General features: G+C 43.1%; 1 protein-coding gene across 1 annotated transcript in view; it reads left to right on the plus strand.

The window, feature by feature from the left end:
- HSDL2 (hydroxysteroid dehydrogenase like 2) overlaps positions 1-16998 on the plus strand; it is a 130234-nt gene that overhangs the window by 73590 nt on the left and 39646 nt on the right. The gene's annotated exons all lie outside the window — the stretch shown is intronic.

The following is a 16998-nucleotide window of genomic DNA, read 5'->3' on the forward strand; positions in this document are numbered from 1 at the left end:
ATAGGGATGACAGCCCCTCTGCCCTTGGAACGGAGGTCCTACGGGGTCTTGATCGTTGCCATGGTGACTCGACATCCAGGTCACCAGAGCTAGGAAAGTTGCTTGATCATGTGCAGTGTATGATCAGCAACTTTCTCTGTCAGTGCAAAGCTGACCGTCTGCATAGCATAGGGATGCCGCTGCATCCCCATGCTATGCAAGCGATCAGCCTGCAAAAAATGATAGTCCCATAATGGGACAAAGTAAAAAAATAAACAAGTAAAAACATTTTTTTAATAATTGTAAAAATATTAAAAAAGATCACGATATATTGTATCCATAAATAAATATACATATGAAAATAAATATATATAAACAATAAAAGTACACATATTTGGTATCGCCGCGTCCGGATTTGACCCGACCTATAAAACTGTCCCACTAGTTAACCCCTTTAGTGGACACCATAAAATAAATAGGCAAAAAACAATGCTTTACCATCATACCAACGCACAAAAAGTGGAATAAAATGCGATCAAAAAGACGGATATAAATAAACATGGTACTGCTGAAAATGCTGTCTTGTCCCGCAAATACAGCTCCATCAGCGGGAAAATCAAAAAGTTATAGCGCTCAGAATAAAGTGATGCAAAAAATAATTATTTTTTCTATAAAATAGTTTTTATTGTGTAAAAACATTAAAAAATATATAAATGAGGTATCGCTGTAATTGTACTGACCCAAAGAATAAAACTGCTTTATCAATTTTACCACATGCGGAATGACAAACTTCACTCCCAAAAAAATTCCTGACTTGCTGGTTTTTGATCATTCTACCTCCCAAAAAACGGAATAGATAGCGATCTCAAACATTTCATGTGTATGAAAATGGTACCATTGAAAACGTCAACCCGTCCTGCAAAAAACAAGTATATTTTGTTTTCAGCTATCAGATCACAACTATAGACACCGATAGCAGCTACTGCGGTCGCCATTTTCATTTTTTTTTTTTCCTAGCTGAATAACATGAAGAAAATGTATTATTGGCACATAAAACATCAGTGAGGGAGGGATCAGTGACCTGTCGGCAGTCTGCATTATGAATACCTAATCAGAGCACCACATGCAGACCCCCCTCTCCAGGCCTGCCCCAAAGCACGGGCATAACATTAACCCCTTAACTTCCAATGACGGACATAGTCCGTCATTGGACATCTTCCCCTGTTTGGTGCAGGCTCGGGCGGTAAGCCCGCACCTTTTTCGGCACATAACAGTTGATCTGATCAGCTGACATGTGCCCCTAACAGATGTGGGTAGAATCGTGATCTACCCGCGTCTGTTAACATGTGAAATGCCAATGTCAATCTCTGACAGTGGCATTTAACATGCGCGCACAGGAAGCGCATCATTACCTCCTCCCATCGGCGCCCATCTCGCATGACCAAGGATCGGCATGACAACCAGAGGTCTCCTGGAGACGTCTATGGTTGTCACTGCTGGATTGCTATGAGCGCTGCCTGGTGGTCGGCGCTCATAGCAAGTGAGAAATTCTGCTACATACAGGTGATCTGAGCATCGCCTGTATGTAGCAGAGCCGATCGAGTTATGGCAGCTTTTAGACTCCCATGGAGACTATTGAAGCATGCCAAAAGTAAAAAAATATATATATATATATATATCTATATATATAATTGTCTAAGGGTTTTTCGGCTGTCTTTCTGTCTGTCTGTCTGTCCTGGAAATCCCACCTCTCTGATTGGTCGAGGCCGACAGCGACGATGATGTCTTAAAGGACGTAGACATCCCGCGTCTGATAATCAGCAACGGGCACAGCGACGATGATGTCATAAAGGACGTAGACATCCCACGTTTCTGATTCAGCGACGGGCACAGTATCGACGTAGATGTCATAATGGTTGCCATGGCGACGATGTCATAAAGGTTGCCTTGACCAATCAGCGACGGGCACAGTCTGCCGCGAATTCTGGAATCATCATTGTCCATATACTACGGGGACATGCATATTCTAGAATACCCGATGCGTTAGAATCGGGCCACAATCTAGTCTATATATATAATTGTCTAAGGGTTTTTCAGTCTGTCTGTCTTTCTGTCTGTCTGTCCTGGAAATCCCGCGTCTCTGATTGGTCGAGGCCGCCAGGCCTCGACCAATCAGCGACGGGCACAGCAACGATGATGTCATAAAGGACGTAGACATCCCGCGTCTGATTGGTCAAGGCCGCCAGGCCTCGACCAATCAGCAACGGGCACAGTGACGATTATGTCATAATGGTTGCCATGGCGACGATGATGTCATAAAGGTTGCCCCGACTAATCAGCGACGGGCACAGTCTGCCGCGAATTCTGGAATCATCATTGTCCATATACTACGGGGACATGCATATTCTAGAATACCCGGTGCGTTCGAATTGGGCCACAATCTAGTGTGTGTGTGTGTATATATATATATATATATATATATATATATATATATATATATATATATATATATATATATATATATATATATATATATATATATATATATCATGTCGCAGCCCTGAAGATCGGGAGACAAACTGAGAAAAAAAAATCCCGAAAATCACATTGTCTGTTTTTTTAACATTTTATTTGCATGTTATGGTGGAAAATAAGTATTTGGTCAGAAACAAAATTTCATCTCAATACTTTGTAATATATCCTTTGTTGGCAATGACAGAGGTCAAACGTTTTCTGTAAGTCTTCACAAGGTTGCCACACACTGTTGTTGATAAGTTGGCCCATTCCTCCATGCAGATCTCCTCTAGAGCAGTGATGTTTTTGGCTTTTCGCTTGGCAACACGGACTTTCAACTCCCTCCAAAGGTTTTCTATAGGGTTGAGATCTGGAGACTGGCTAGGCCACTCCAGGACCTTGAAATGCTTCTTACGAAGCCACTCCTTCGTTGCCCTGGCGGTGTGCTTTGGATCTTTGTCATGTTGAAAGACCCAGCCACGTTTCATCTTCAATGCCCTTGCTGATGGAAGGAGGTTTGCACTCAAAATCTCACGATACATGGCCCCATTCATTCTTTCATGTACCCGGATCAGTCGTCCTGGCCCCTTTGCAGAGAAACAGCCCCAAAGCATGATGTTTCCACCACCATGCTTTACAGTAGGTATGGTCTTGATGAGCTTCAACAGGTAGTCACCGGAAATGGTCTTCCAACAATCTTGAAGGAGTTCCCAGAGACGCTTAGCACTTGTTGAACCTTTTGCCTTCACTCTGCGGTCCAGCTCACCCCAAACCATCTCGATTGGGTTCAGGTCTGGTGACTGTGGAGGCCAGGTCATCTGGCGTAGCACCCCATCACTCTCCTTCTTGGTCAAATAGCCCTTACACAGCCTGGAGGTGTGTTTGGGGTCATTGTCCTGTTGAAAAATAAATGATGGTCCATCTAAACACAAACTGGATGGCAGCCCGATCTTCAAGAGGTAGTCACAGGAAATGGTTTTCACTTCACAGGTGTGCCCTGTCGGGTTTAAAGGGACACTGTCACCTGAATTTGGAGGGAACAATTTTCAGCCATGGAGGCGGGGTTTTCGAGTGTTTGATTCACCCTTTCCTTACCCGCTGGCTGCAATATTGGATTGAAGTTAATTCTCTGTCCTCCATAGTACACGCCTGCGAAAGGCAAGATTGCCTTGTGCAGGCATGTACTACGGAGGACAGAGAATGAACTTCAATCCAATATTGCAGCCAGCATGCAGCCAGCGGGTAAGGAAAGGGTGATCTATATATATAATTGTCTAAGGGTTTTTCCGTCTGTCTGTCTGTCCTGGAAATCCCGGCTCTCTGATTGAGACCAATCAGAGACCGGCACAGCATCGACGTAGAAATCCCGCGTCTCTGATTGGTCGAGGCCTGGCGGCCTCGACCAATCAGCAACGGGCACAGCGACGATGTCATAAAGGACGTAGACATCTCACGTTTCTGATTCAGCGACGGGCACAGTATCGACGTAGATGTCATAATGGTTGCCATGGCGACGATGATGTCATAAAGGTTGCCTCGACCAATCAGCGACGGGCACAGTCTGCCGCGAATTCTGGAATCATCATTGTCCATATACTACGGGGACATGCATATTCTAGAATACCCGATGCGTTAGAATCGGGCCACAATCTAGTGTATATGTGTATATATATATATATATATATATATATATATATATATATATTTGTGTATGTGTGTGTGTGTGTATATATATATATATATATATATATATATATATATATATATATATATATATATATATATATATATATAATGCATGCATACACACATACATACTATAAAGGATCAAATCACTCCCCTTTCGCCCCATTCAAAATAAAACAAACAAAAAAAAGCAGGGTTCAGAATTGCCCGATCTATCAATAAAAAAAAAAAGATTAACCTGATTGTTAAGAGCGCAGAGAGAAAAAAAAGTCAAAACGCCAGAATTACATTTTTTTTCTGATCGCCATTAAAATGCAATAACGGGTGATCAAAAGATCGTGTCTACACCAAAATGGTATAATTAAAAACGTCAGCTCAGCGCGCAAAAAATAATCCTTCACCCAACCTGACATCACGAAAAATGGAGACGCTAGGGGTATCTGAAGATGGCATTTTTTTTTTTAAACAAAGTTTTGAATTTTTTTCACTACTTAGATAAAACAGAACCTATACATGTTAGGTGTCTATAATAATAATAATAATAATAATAATTTTTATTTATATAGCGCCAACATATTCCGCAGCGCTTTACAAATTATAGAGGGGACTTGTACATACAATAGACATTACAGCATAACAGAAATACAGTTCAAAACAGATACCAAGAGGAGTGAGGGCCCTGCTCGTAAGCTTACAAACTATGAGGAAAAGGGGAGACACGAGAGGTGGATGGTAACAATTGCTATAGTTATTCGGACCAGCCATAGTGTAAGGCTCAGGTGTTCATGTAAAGCTGCATGAACCAGTTAATTAATTTTTTTTTTTTTTTAATATAGGCTATGAACTCGTAATGACCTGGAGAATCATATTGGTAGGTCAGTTTTAGCATTAAGTTAACATAGTAAAAAAGCAAAACAAAGAAGTGTGGAATTGCACTTTTTTTTTACAATTTCACCGCACTTAAATTTTTTTTCCCGTTTTCTAGTACACGACATGTTAAAACCAGTGGTAGAGAGAGAAGAAGGAGCAGCATCCATACCAGGTGAATAGTGTCCAAAACGGTCCCGGCCGAAACGTTGTATTTCTCTGATGGCAGAATAAAGACCGTTTTGGACACTATTCACCTGGTATGGATGCTGCTCCTTCTTCTCTTTCTGTGACTATGGGTCCGATTGGATCCTTGGACTTCTGAGCGTGCATCCTCTATCTGAGTGCTGGTGGTTGACTTTCTCTATATAGTAATGGTAAAACCAGTGGTGTCATTTAAAAGTACAACTCATCCTGCAAAACACAAGCCCTCACATGGCCATTTTGACTAAAAAATAAAAAAGTTATGGCCTTAAGGGGTTAACAAAAAAATGAAAATAAAGATTAAGCAACAACCACAAGATGGATTTCATCAACCCAGGTATCATTTTAATCAGTATAATGGCGCTGACCTGACACTCTGTAGGTTACTGTGCACAATCCTGCTGACAGGTTCCCTTTAACCCCTTCCCGACGTGCGCCGTACCATTACTGTTCTGCGGGAACTATGTTCCCGCAAACCGCAGTACTAGTACGGCGCTGCTATTAACGGTCACCGCACTGAATCGCACTGTGACCTGGATAGGATGGCTAATGTTCCTTACAGCAGACCATGGGTCACCATTGGGTGCTGATCCACCTCCCCGCATCGGCGATCGCTGTGATTGCCAATCACAGCAATGTTACCAATAAAGTTTTAAAAAAAAAAAAATAATAAAAAAAAAGCACGTGACAGGCTGTCTTCGGTGTTGTGACACCGCACCAATCACAGCTGTCACATTGGGTGGGGTGATCACCACGTGACCTCACCTGATTAACCCCTATGGCGTCGATTGGCTGAACAATAGTTTCTAGCCAATCAGCGCCAAAGGGGTTAATCTAAAATGGGGATCACCACCCTGCACACCATCTTTACCTCAGATTTGGCGTTCAGAGCAGTTCTCCAGACCCTCTGTTCAACCTGAGAGAGAGAATCCATTGGTGGCCAGTGCAATCGTCCCTGCGATCTCCTGCCCTCCTGTGTTGTGTGCTGCTCAGTTGAAATCTTCCTGTGATCTGTGCTGTGCTGCATCGGCCTGCTGTGTGACTCATCTGTGATCAGAGCAGCAGCACCTCCCCCTCTCCCCTCTCCTCCAATTTAATTTTTAGTGCACTTTTTTGCGCTTTTTTTCCTGTGCGCGGCATCCTGCGCAGGTCATTCGTGCTCTTCCTGCGTCTGCAGCGCTCTGATCAGTATCACTGCTGGTTGGAGACTGCTCCACAGGGATTTTTCCTTTTTAGCTAGTCAGTGTAGCGGACGTCGCAGTCTAAGGCTGCTTTCACACTTGCGTCGGTACGGGTCCGTCGCTATGCGTTGGGCCGACGTACCGACGCACGTTGTGAAATTTGTGCACGACGTGGGCAGCGGTTGCAGTTTTTCAACGCATCCGTGCCCATTCTGAAGTCCGGGGAGGAGGGGGCAGAGTTTTGGTCGCGCATGCGCGGTAGAAAATGGCGGACGCGACTGACAAAAAAACGTTACATTGAACTTTTTTTGTGACGGTCCGCCAAAACATGACGGATCCGTCGCACGACGGACGCGACGTGTGGCCATCCGTCGCTAATACAAGTCTATGGGCAAAAAACGCATCCTGCGAGCACATTTGCAGAATCCGTTTTTTGCCCAAAACGTCGGATTGCTAAAAACGCAAGTGTGAAAGTAGCCTAAGCGACGTCCAATTTTTTTTCTAGAGAATATAATAGTACAGTGTAGTTTTAGATATAGCAAAGTAGCGTAGTCAGTGTTTGGTGATATCCCCTTTCCCAGTCCCCCCCCCATCCCTGTTCCAGTACCCCCTTCACCTTCCAATTGAATTTTTAGCGCACTCTTTTGCACTTTTTCCCTGCTCTTTTTTCGTGCTCTTTCTGTGTCCGCAGCACTCTGATCAGTATCGCTGCTGATCGGAGACTGCGCAACGGGACTTTTTCTTTTTCAGCTAGTTAGCGTAGCGGACGCCGCAGTCTAAGCGACTACTGTTTTTTGTTTTGGTTTTTTAAGAAAAAAAATAAGAGTAGTTAGTACAGTGTAGGTTTACTATTAACAACTTGTATGTAAATGTCAGAGGGATTATTCGTATTCGGCTCACAGATATCCACCCTTTATTTTAAAATGTTTAAACCTTTATTAACCCCTTTACCCCCAAGGGTGATTTGCACGTCAATGACCAGGCCAATTTTTACAATTCTGACCACTGTCCCTTTATGAGGTTATAACTCCGAAACGCTTCAACGGATCCTGGTGATTCTGACATTGTTTTCTCGTGACATATTGTACTTCATGATAGTGGTAAAATTTCTTTGATAGTACCTGCGTTTATTTGTGAAAAAAACGGAAATTTGGCGAAAATTTTGAAAATTTCGCAATTTTCAAACTTTGAATTTTTATGCAATTAAATCACAGAGATATGTCACACAAAATACTTAATAAGTAACATTTCCCACATGTCTCCTTTACATCAGCATAATTTTGGAACCAATTTTTTTTTTTGTTAGGGAGTTATAAGGGTTAAAAGTTGACCAGCAATTTCTCATTTTTACAACACCATTTTTTTTTAGGGACCACGTCTCATTTGAAGTCATTTTGAGGGGTCTATATGATAGAAAATGCCCAAGTGTGACACCATTCTAAAAACTGCACCCCTCAAGGTGCTCAAAACCACATTCAAGAAGTTTATTAACCCTTCAGGTGTTTAATAGGAATTTTTGGAATGTTTAAATAAAAATGAACATTTAACTTTTTTACACAAAAAATTTACTTCAGCTCCAATTTGTTTTATTTTACCAAGGGTAACAGGAGAAATTGGACCCAAAAAGTTGTTGTCCAATTTGTCCTGAGTACGCTGATACCCCATATGTGGCAGTAAACCACTGTTTGGGCGCATGGGAGAGCTCGGAAGGGAAAGAGCGCTATTTGACTTTTCAATGCAAAATTGACAGAAATTGAGATGGGACGCCATGTTGCGTTTGGAGAGCCACTGATGTGCCTAAACATTGAAACCCCCCACAAGTGACACCATTTTGGAAAGTAGACCCCCTAAGGAACTTATCTAGAGGTGTGGTGAGCACTTTGACCCACCAAGTGCTTCACAGAAGTTTATAATGCAGAACCGTAAAAATAAAAAATCATATTTTTTCACAAAAATTATATTTTTGCCCCCAATTTTTTATTTTTCCAAGGGTAAGAGAAGAAATTGGACCCCAAAAAGTTGTTGTCCAATTTGTCCTGAGTACGCTGATACCCCATATGTGGGGGGGAACCACCGTTTGGGCGCATGGGAGGGTTCGGAAGGGAAGGAGCGCCATTTGGAATGCAGACTTAGATGGAATGGTCTGCAGGCGTCACATTGCGTTTGCAGAGCCCCTAATGTACCTAAACAGTAGAAACCCCCCACAAGTGACACCATTTTGGAAAGTAGACCCCCTAAGGAACTCATCTTGATGTGTTGAGAGCTTTGAACCCCCAAGTATTTCACTACAGTTTATAACGCAGAGCCATGCAAATAAAAAATATTTTTTTTTCCACAAAAATTATATTTTAGCCCCCAGTTTTGTATTTTTCCAAGGTTAGCAGGAGAAATTGGACCCTAAATGTTGTTGTCCAATTTGTCCTGAGTACGCTGATACCCGATATGTGGGGGGGAACCACCGTTTGGGCGCATGGGAGGGCTCGGAAGGGAAGGAGCATCATTTGGAATGCAGACTTAGATGGATTGGTCTGCAGGCGTCACATTGCGTTTGCAGAGCCCCTAATGTACCTAAACAGTAGAAACCCCCCACAAGTGACCCCATATTGGAAACTAGACCCCTCAATGAACTTATCTAGATGTGTTGTGAGAACTTTGAACCCCCAAGTGTTTCACTACAGTTTATAACGCAGAGCCGTGAAAATAAAAAATCTTTTTGTTTTCCCACAAAAATTATTTTTTAGCCCCCAGTTTTGTATTTTCCCAAGGGTAACAGGAGAAATTGGTCCACAAAAGTTGTTGTCCAATTTGTCCTGAGTACGCTGATACCCCATATGTTGGGGTAAACCCCTGTTTGGGCACACAGGAGAGCTCGGAAGGGAAGGAGCACTGTTTTACTTTTTCAACGCAGAATTGGCTGGAATTGAGATCGGACGCCATGTCGTGTTTGGAGAGCCCCTGATGTGCCTAAACAGTGGAAACCCCCCAATTATAACTGAAACCCTAATCTAAACACACCCCTAACCCTAATTCCAACGGTAACCCTAACCACACCTCTAACCCTGACACACCCCTAACCCTAATCCCAACCCTATTCCCAACTGTAAATGTAATCTAAACCCTAACCCTAACTTTAGCCCCAACCCTAACTGTAGCCCCAACCCTAACCCTAACCCTAACCCTAACCCTAGCCCTAACCCTAGCCCTAACCCTAGCCCTAACCCTAGCCCTAACCCTAGCCCTAACCCTAGCCCTAGCCCTAACCCTAGCCCTAATGGGAAAATGGAAATATATACATTTTTTTTTATTTTTCCCTAACTAAGGGGGTGATGAAGGGGGGTTTGATTTACTTTTATAGCGAGTTTTTTAGCGGATTTTTATGATTGGCAGCCGTCACACACTGAAAGACCCTTTTTATTGCAAAAAATATTTTTTGCAATACCACATTTTGAGAGCTATAATTTTTCCATATTTTGGTCCACAGAGTCATGTGAGGTCTTGTTTTTTGCGGGACGAGTTGACGTTTTTATTGAAAACATTTTTGGGCACGTGACATTTTTTGATCGCTTTTTATTCCGATTTTTGTGAGGAAGAATGACCAAAAGCCAGCTATTCATGAATTTCTATTGGGGGAGGCGTTTATACCGTTCCGCGTTTGGTAAAATTGATAAATCAGTTTTATTCTTCGGGTCAGTACGATTACAGCGATACCTCATTTATATCATTTTTTATGGTTTGGCGCTTTTATACGATAAAAACTATTTTACAGAAAAAATAATAATTTTTGCATCGCTTTATTCTCAGGACTATAACTTTTTTATTTTTTTGCTGATGATGCTGTATGGCGGCTCTTTTTTTGCGGGACAATATGACGCTTTCAGCGGTACCATGGTTATTTATATCTGTCCTTTTGATCGCGTGTTATTCCACTTTTTGTTCGGCGGTATGATAATAAAGCGTTGTTTTTTGCCTCGTTTTTTTTTTTTTTTTCTTACGGTGTTTACTGAAGGGGTTAACTAGTGGGACAGTTTTATAGGTCGGGTCGTTACGGACGCGGCGATACTAAATATGTGTACTTTTATTGGTTTTTTTTTTTATTTAGATGAAGAAATGTATTTATGGGAATAATATTTTTTTTTTTTTCATTATTTTGGAATATTTTTTTTTATTTTTTTTACACATTTGGAAAATTTTTTTTTACTTTTTTACTTTGTCCCAGGGGGGGACATCACAGATCAGTGATCTGACAGTTTGCACAGCACTCTGTCAGATCACTGATCTGACATGCAGCGCTGCACGCTTCACAGTGCCTGCTCTGAGCAGGCTCTGTGAAGCCACCTCCCTCCCTGCAGGACCCGGATCCGCGGCCATCTTGGATCCGGGGCTGGAGGGAGCAGGGAGGGAGGTGAGACCCTCGCAGCAACGCGATCACATCGCGTTGCTCCGGGGGTCTCAAGGAAGCCCGCAGGGAGCCCCCTCCCTGCGCGGTGCTTCCCTGCACCGCCGGCACTTCGCGATCATCTTTGATTGCGGTGTGCCAGGGGTTAATGTGCCGGGGGAGGTCCGTGACCGCTCCTGGCACATAGTGCCGGATGTCAGCTGCGATAAGCAGCTGACACCCGGCCGCGATCGGCCGCGCTCCCCCCGTGAGCGCGGCCGATCGGCTATGACGTACTATCCCGTCCAGGGTCAGATAAGCCCAGGGCACCTCGACGGGATAGTACGTCTAAGGTCACAGAGGGGTTAAACCTTAATAAAAAATCTTATATATAATTGACATCACACCAACACCACAAGAAAGAAAACAACCAGGGGGGGTGCCTGCCCCTAAACTGGACTGAACTCAACCTACCTACTTGCGGAGGTTGGCACCCTAAACCTGCGCAGTGGCGCCCCCGATCCTGGAGGGCTCTCCCTGCTCACCCTGCTGGGCCCTATAGTGGCAGGGAGTGAGGAAGATGGTGAACAGGCAGGTGAGAAAGAGAAGAGGTACAGTCATGGCTAAAAGTATTGACACCCCTGCAATTCTGTCAGATAATACTCAGTTTCTTCCTGAAAATGATTGCAAACACAAATTCTTTGTTATTAGTATCTTCATTTAATTTATCTTAAATTAAAAAACACAAAAAGTATTGTCCTAAAGCCAAATTGGATATAATTCCACACCAAACATAAAAAAGGGGGTGGACAAAAGTATTGGCACTGTTTGAAAAATCATGTGATGCTTCTCTAATTTGTGTAATTAACAGCACCTGTAACTTACCTGTGGCACCTAACAGGTGTTGGCAATAACTAAATCACACTTGCAGCCAGTTGACATGGATTAAAGTTGACTCAACCTCTGTCCTGTGTCCTTGTGTGTACCACATTGGGCATGGAGAAAAGAAAGAAGACCAAAGAACTGTCTGAGGACCTGAGAAACCAAATTGTGTGGAAGCATGAGCAATCTCAAGGCTACAAGTCCATCTCCAAAGACCTGAATGTTCCTGTGTCTACCGTGCGCAGTGTCATCAAGAAGTTTAAGGCCAATTGCACTGTGGCTAACCTCCCTAGATGTGGACGGAAAAGAAAAATTGACAAGAGATTTCAACGCAAGATTGTGCGGATGTTGGATAAAGAACCTCGACTAACATCCAAACAAGTTCAAGCTGCCCTGCAGTCCGAGGGTACAACAGTGTCAACCCGTACTATCCGTCGGCGTCTGAATGAAAAGGGACTGTATGGTAGGAGACCCAGAAAGACCCCACTTCTTACCCCGAGACATAAAAAAGCCAGGCTGGAGTTTGCCAAAACTTACCTGAAAAAGCCTAAAACATTTTGGAAGAATGTTCTCTTGTCAGATGAGACAAAAGTAGAGGTTTTTGGGCAAAGACATCAACATAGAGTTTACAAGAGAAAAAAAGAGGCATTCAAAGAAAAGAACACGGTCCTTGCAGTCAAACATGGCGGAGGTTTCCTGATGTTTTGGGGTTGCTTTGCTGCCTCTGGCCCTGGACTGCTTGACTGTGTGTATGGCATTATGAAGTCTGAAGACTACCAACAAATTTTGCAGCATAATGTAGGGCCCAGTGTGAGAAAGCTGGGTCTCCCTCAGAGGTCATGGGTCTTCCAGCAGGACAATGACCCAAAACACACCTCAAAAAGCACTAGAAAATGGTTTGAGAGAAAGCACTGGAGACTTCTAAGGTGGCTAGCAATGAGTCCAGACCTGAATCCCATAGAACACCTATGGAGAGATCTAAAAAAAGGCAGTTTGGAGAAGGCACCCTTCAAATATCAGGGACCTGGAGCAGTTTGCCAAAGAAGAATGGTCTAAAATTCCAGCCGAGCATTGTAAGAAACTCATTGATGGTTACTGGAAACGGTTGGTCGCAGCTATTTTGGCTAAAGTTTGTGCAACCAAGTATTAGGGTGAGGGTGCCAATACTTTTGTCTGGCCCATTTTTGGAGTTTTGTGTGAAATGATCAATGTTTTGCTTTTTGCTTCATTCTCTTTTGTGTTTTTTCATTTAAGACAAATTAAATGAAGATAATACCAAAGAATTTGTGTTTGCAATCATTTTCAGGAAGAAAATGAGTATTATCTGACAGAATTGCAGGTGTGTCAATACTTTTGGCCATGACTGTATGTGTGCAGTATTGTACCTGTGTAGGCAGCTAGAGTCGTTATTCTTGATCTGTTGGCTAGAATAATACCCTGATGAAGCTAATACAGGCTAAAAATTAGGACTGCCCTCAATAAATAATAACGATAGTTCTCTGAATAGGATGTGTCTATAACAAAAATCTCTTCAGCTCAATGATATAATATCAGGGATATCTTATAAATTATACCTATAGAGAAGATACCTATCTGCACCCTCACAAATCTTGATCTAAACAGTGTGTATAGAATTCATTTTGAGGAAGATATACTGCACGCTCTCCTACATCCTCTATGTGCAAAAAATGCAAAAGATATAGTTCCTATCAATCTATATAAATGAACATGAGAAAGCTATATCTCCGTTTCTATCAATATTGCACATATATTGGCCAGAAAAATGTTTTAAGAAAACAAAACCAAAACACCAACACCCTAAAAACAGTGCAACATGTCATGGGTCAAATGGCAACTTAAGATTCATGTAGCCATTATGCCCTAAATCACATTTGGTTCAATTACTTAAGTCAAATATCGACTCCCGAGGCATGTCGCCAATAGATTCGTGTACCAAGTAGAAATCAATCACTCGACGCGTTTCCCCTCTGCTGAGGTTCATCAGGAGGAGGATATAAACAAGGTACTTATCTTATTGCTGCAAATATGAGCTTGAGGTGAATGGATTAGATGAAGTGGTAGGGACAATCCCCCATTTCGATATGATGGCATGCGCGGTAGAAAATGGCGGACGCGACTGACAAAAAACCGTTACATTGAACTTTTTTTGTGACGACGGTCAGCCAAAACATGACGGATCCGTCGCACGACGGACGCGACGTGTGGCCATCCGTCGCGATCCGTCGCTAATACAAGTCTATGGGCAAAAAACGCATCCTGCGAGCATGTTTGCAGAATCCGTTTTTTGCCCAAAATGACGGATTGCTAAAAACGCAAGTGTGAAAGTAGCCTAAGCGACGTCCAATTTTTTTCTAGAGAATATAATAGTACAGTGTAGTTTTAGATATAGCAAAGTAGCGTAGTCAGTGTTTAGTGATATCCCCTTTCCCAGTCCCCCCCATCCCTGTTCCAGTACCCCCTTATCCCTGTTCCAGTACCCCCTTCACCTTCCAATTTAATTTTTAGCGCACTCTTTTGCACTTTTTCCCTGTGTGCGGCGTCCCGCGCAGAGCATTCGTGCTCTTTCTGTGTCCGCAGCACTCTGATCAGTATCGCTGCTGATCAGAGACTGCGCAGCGGGACTTTTTCTCTTTCAGCTAGTTAGCGTAGCGGACGCCGCAGTCTAAGCGACGACTTATTTATTTATTTTTTTTAAGAAAAAAATAAGAGTAGTTAGTACAGTGTAGTTTTAGACGTAGCAAAGTGGCATAGCCAGCGTCACATCGTTAGTGATGACCGATCTTGTTTTAGAGAAAAAAAATGCACAGCGTAGTTTTAGTGGCAGCGAGGTAGTGTGTTAGTATAGCCGGCGTCACAGCGTAGAGAAAAAAAAAGTAGTAGGTTTATAGGTAGGGAGGTAGCTTTTTATTTTTCTTGCTTAAAAAGTGCATTAGGGGAGCGTACGTCACATTGTTGGTGACGTCCGATTTTCTCTTGTATATAAAAAAATAAATACATTTTTTGTGTTAATTTTGTGTAAATTTTTAGCTAGTGCATTAGGGAAGCGTACGTCACATTGTTGGTGAAGGTCCGTTTTTCTTTTGTAAAAAAAATAGTTGCGTTGGGTAATTTATAGGGAGGGCATTAGTGTATTGAACGTCTGTATTTCTGTACTTTTTTTTTTTTTTACATCTGAATTTTCTTTTCATTTTTTTTCTTCCACATTTTATCTCTCAACTTTTTTTTTCTCTGTTTTGTTATAATAAATAGTACCCTATACACAAGCCCCACACATTACACGTGTAAAAGCATCACTTACATACAGATCCCCGGGGTTTGGGAAAAAAAATAATGACCCATTCTTCAAGAATACGCTATTTACCAGAGGAGGCATATGATTTCTTTGGGTATGTTCACACTATGCGGTTTTAACTGCGGAACCGCCGCGATTTTGCCGCTGCGGGTCCGCAGCTGTTTTCCATGCAGGGTACAGTACAATGTTACCCTATGGAAAACAAAAACCGCAGTGCACATGATGCGGAAAATCCCCCAAAAAACCGCGCAGAATTGCTGCGGAAAAAAAGGACCATGTCACTTCTTTGTGCAGAATCGCAGCGATTCTGCACCCATAGAAATGCATTGATCTGTTTACTTCCCGCATGGGGCTGTGCCCACCTTGCGGGAAATAAGCGGATAATGTGCGGGTTATACCCGGGGTGGAGGAGAGGAGACTCTCCTCCAGGCCCCGGGAACCATATTTGTGGTAAAAAAAAAAGAATTAAAATAAAAAATAAGCTATACTCACCTCTGAATTCTCAGCACTGCACGCGGCCGTCCGGTCTCAGGTTTGCTATGCGACCAGGACCTTCGGTGACGTCGCGGTCACATGACCGTGACGTCACCAAAGGTCCTGGTCGCACAGCATCTTTGGAACCGGACCGCCGCCTGCAGCGCCGAGGAGATCGGGACGTCAGAGGGTGAGTATATCATCATGATTTTATTATTTTTAACACTACTATTGATGCTGCATATTGCTGCATATGCAGCATCAATAGTAGGGGTAAAATCCCGCAGCGGAACCCGCAGGACAAACCGCGATAAATCTGCAGGGATAACCGCAGCGGGTTTGCCCTGCAGATTTATCAAATCCGCTGCGGGAGAACCCGCAGGACAGAACGCAACGTGTGAATGTGGCCTTTGTCTCTGATACGGATTTGGCCAGTGAGGAAGATCCCACATTCCTCTATTCTTCCTCCTCCTCCTCCTCTGGTGAGGAAGGACCCCCAGCAAGGCGCCCTAGGACCCAGGCAACTCCTGCAGCAATCGATCCTGTATGGATTGCACCCCCCGAAAATTATCAGCCCGTCATTCTGGATTTCAGCAGCAGCTCAGGAATCCAGTTTGACACCACTGGCCTCATTGAAATTGACTTCTTCAAATTCTTTTTCAGTGATGAAATAATAAATCTTATGGTGGCCCAGACGAACCTGTATGCCCATCAATTTTTCACCCAAAATCCCACGTCCTCATATGCCAGATGGACCCCCTTAAATGCAGCAGAGATGACATTTTGAGGAATTGTGATGCATATGGGCATAATAAAAAAAAACAGATTCGTCAGTACTGGAGTACTGATATTCTCTACAGTGCACCAGTATTCCGCATGGCCATGACAAGGGCACGATGAGAAGGATTCCAAAAATTTTTGCATTATAGTGATAATGCGCAGTGTCCTTCCCAAGACGATCCAAACTTTGATCATCTATATAAAATTTGGCCAGTGGTTGAACACTTCAGCAGAAAATTTGCTGAGGCGTACACACCCCAGAGGGACATCGCTAATGATGAATGTCTCCTTCACTTCACTTAAAATTCCGACAATACCTGCCCAGTAAGAGGTCCAGGTACGGAATAAAACTGTTCAAACTGTGCAAGAATATCTCAGGGTACACCCACAGATTTAGGATCTACAAAGGGAAGGACACCCAGATTAACCCCCCCTAAATAAAGTTACCACTAAAGGTACCTTCACACATAACGATATTGTTAACGATATCGTTGCTATTTGTGACGTAGCAACGATATCGTTAATGAAATCGTTATGTGTGACAGCGACCAACGATCAGGCCCCTGCTGGGAGATCGTTGGTCGCTGAATAAAGTCCAGAACTTTATTTCGTCGCTGGACTCCCTGGAGACATCGCTGGATCGGCGTGTGTGACACCGATCCAGCGATGTCTTCACTGGTAACCAGGGTAAACATCGGGTAACTAAGCGCAGGGCCGCGCTTAGTAACCCGATGTTTACCCTG

The sequence above is a fragment of the Ranitomeya imitator genome, chromosome 1 (assembly GCF_032444005.1).
Source record: "Ranitomeya imitator isolate aRanImi1 chromosome 1, aRanImi1.pri, whole genome shotgun sequence".
Classification (NCBI taxonomy): domain Eukaryota; kingdom Metazoa; phylum Chordata; class Amphibia; order Anura; family Dendrobatidae; genus Ranitomeya; species Ranitomeya imitator.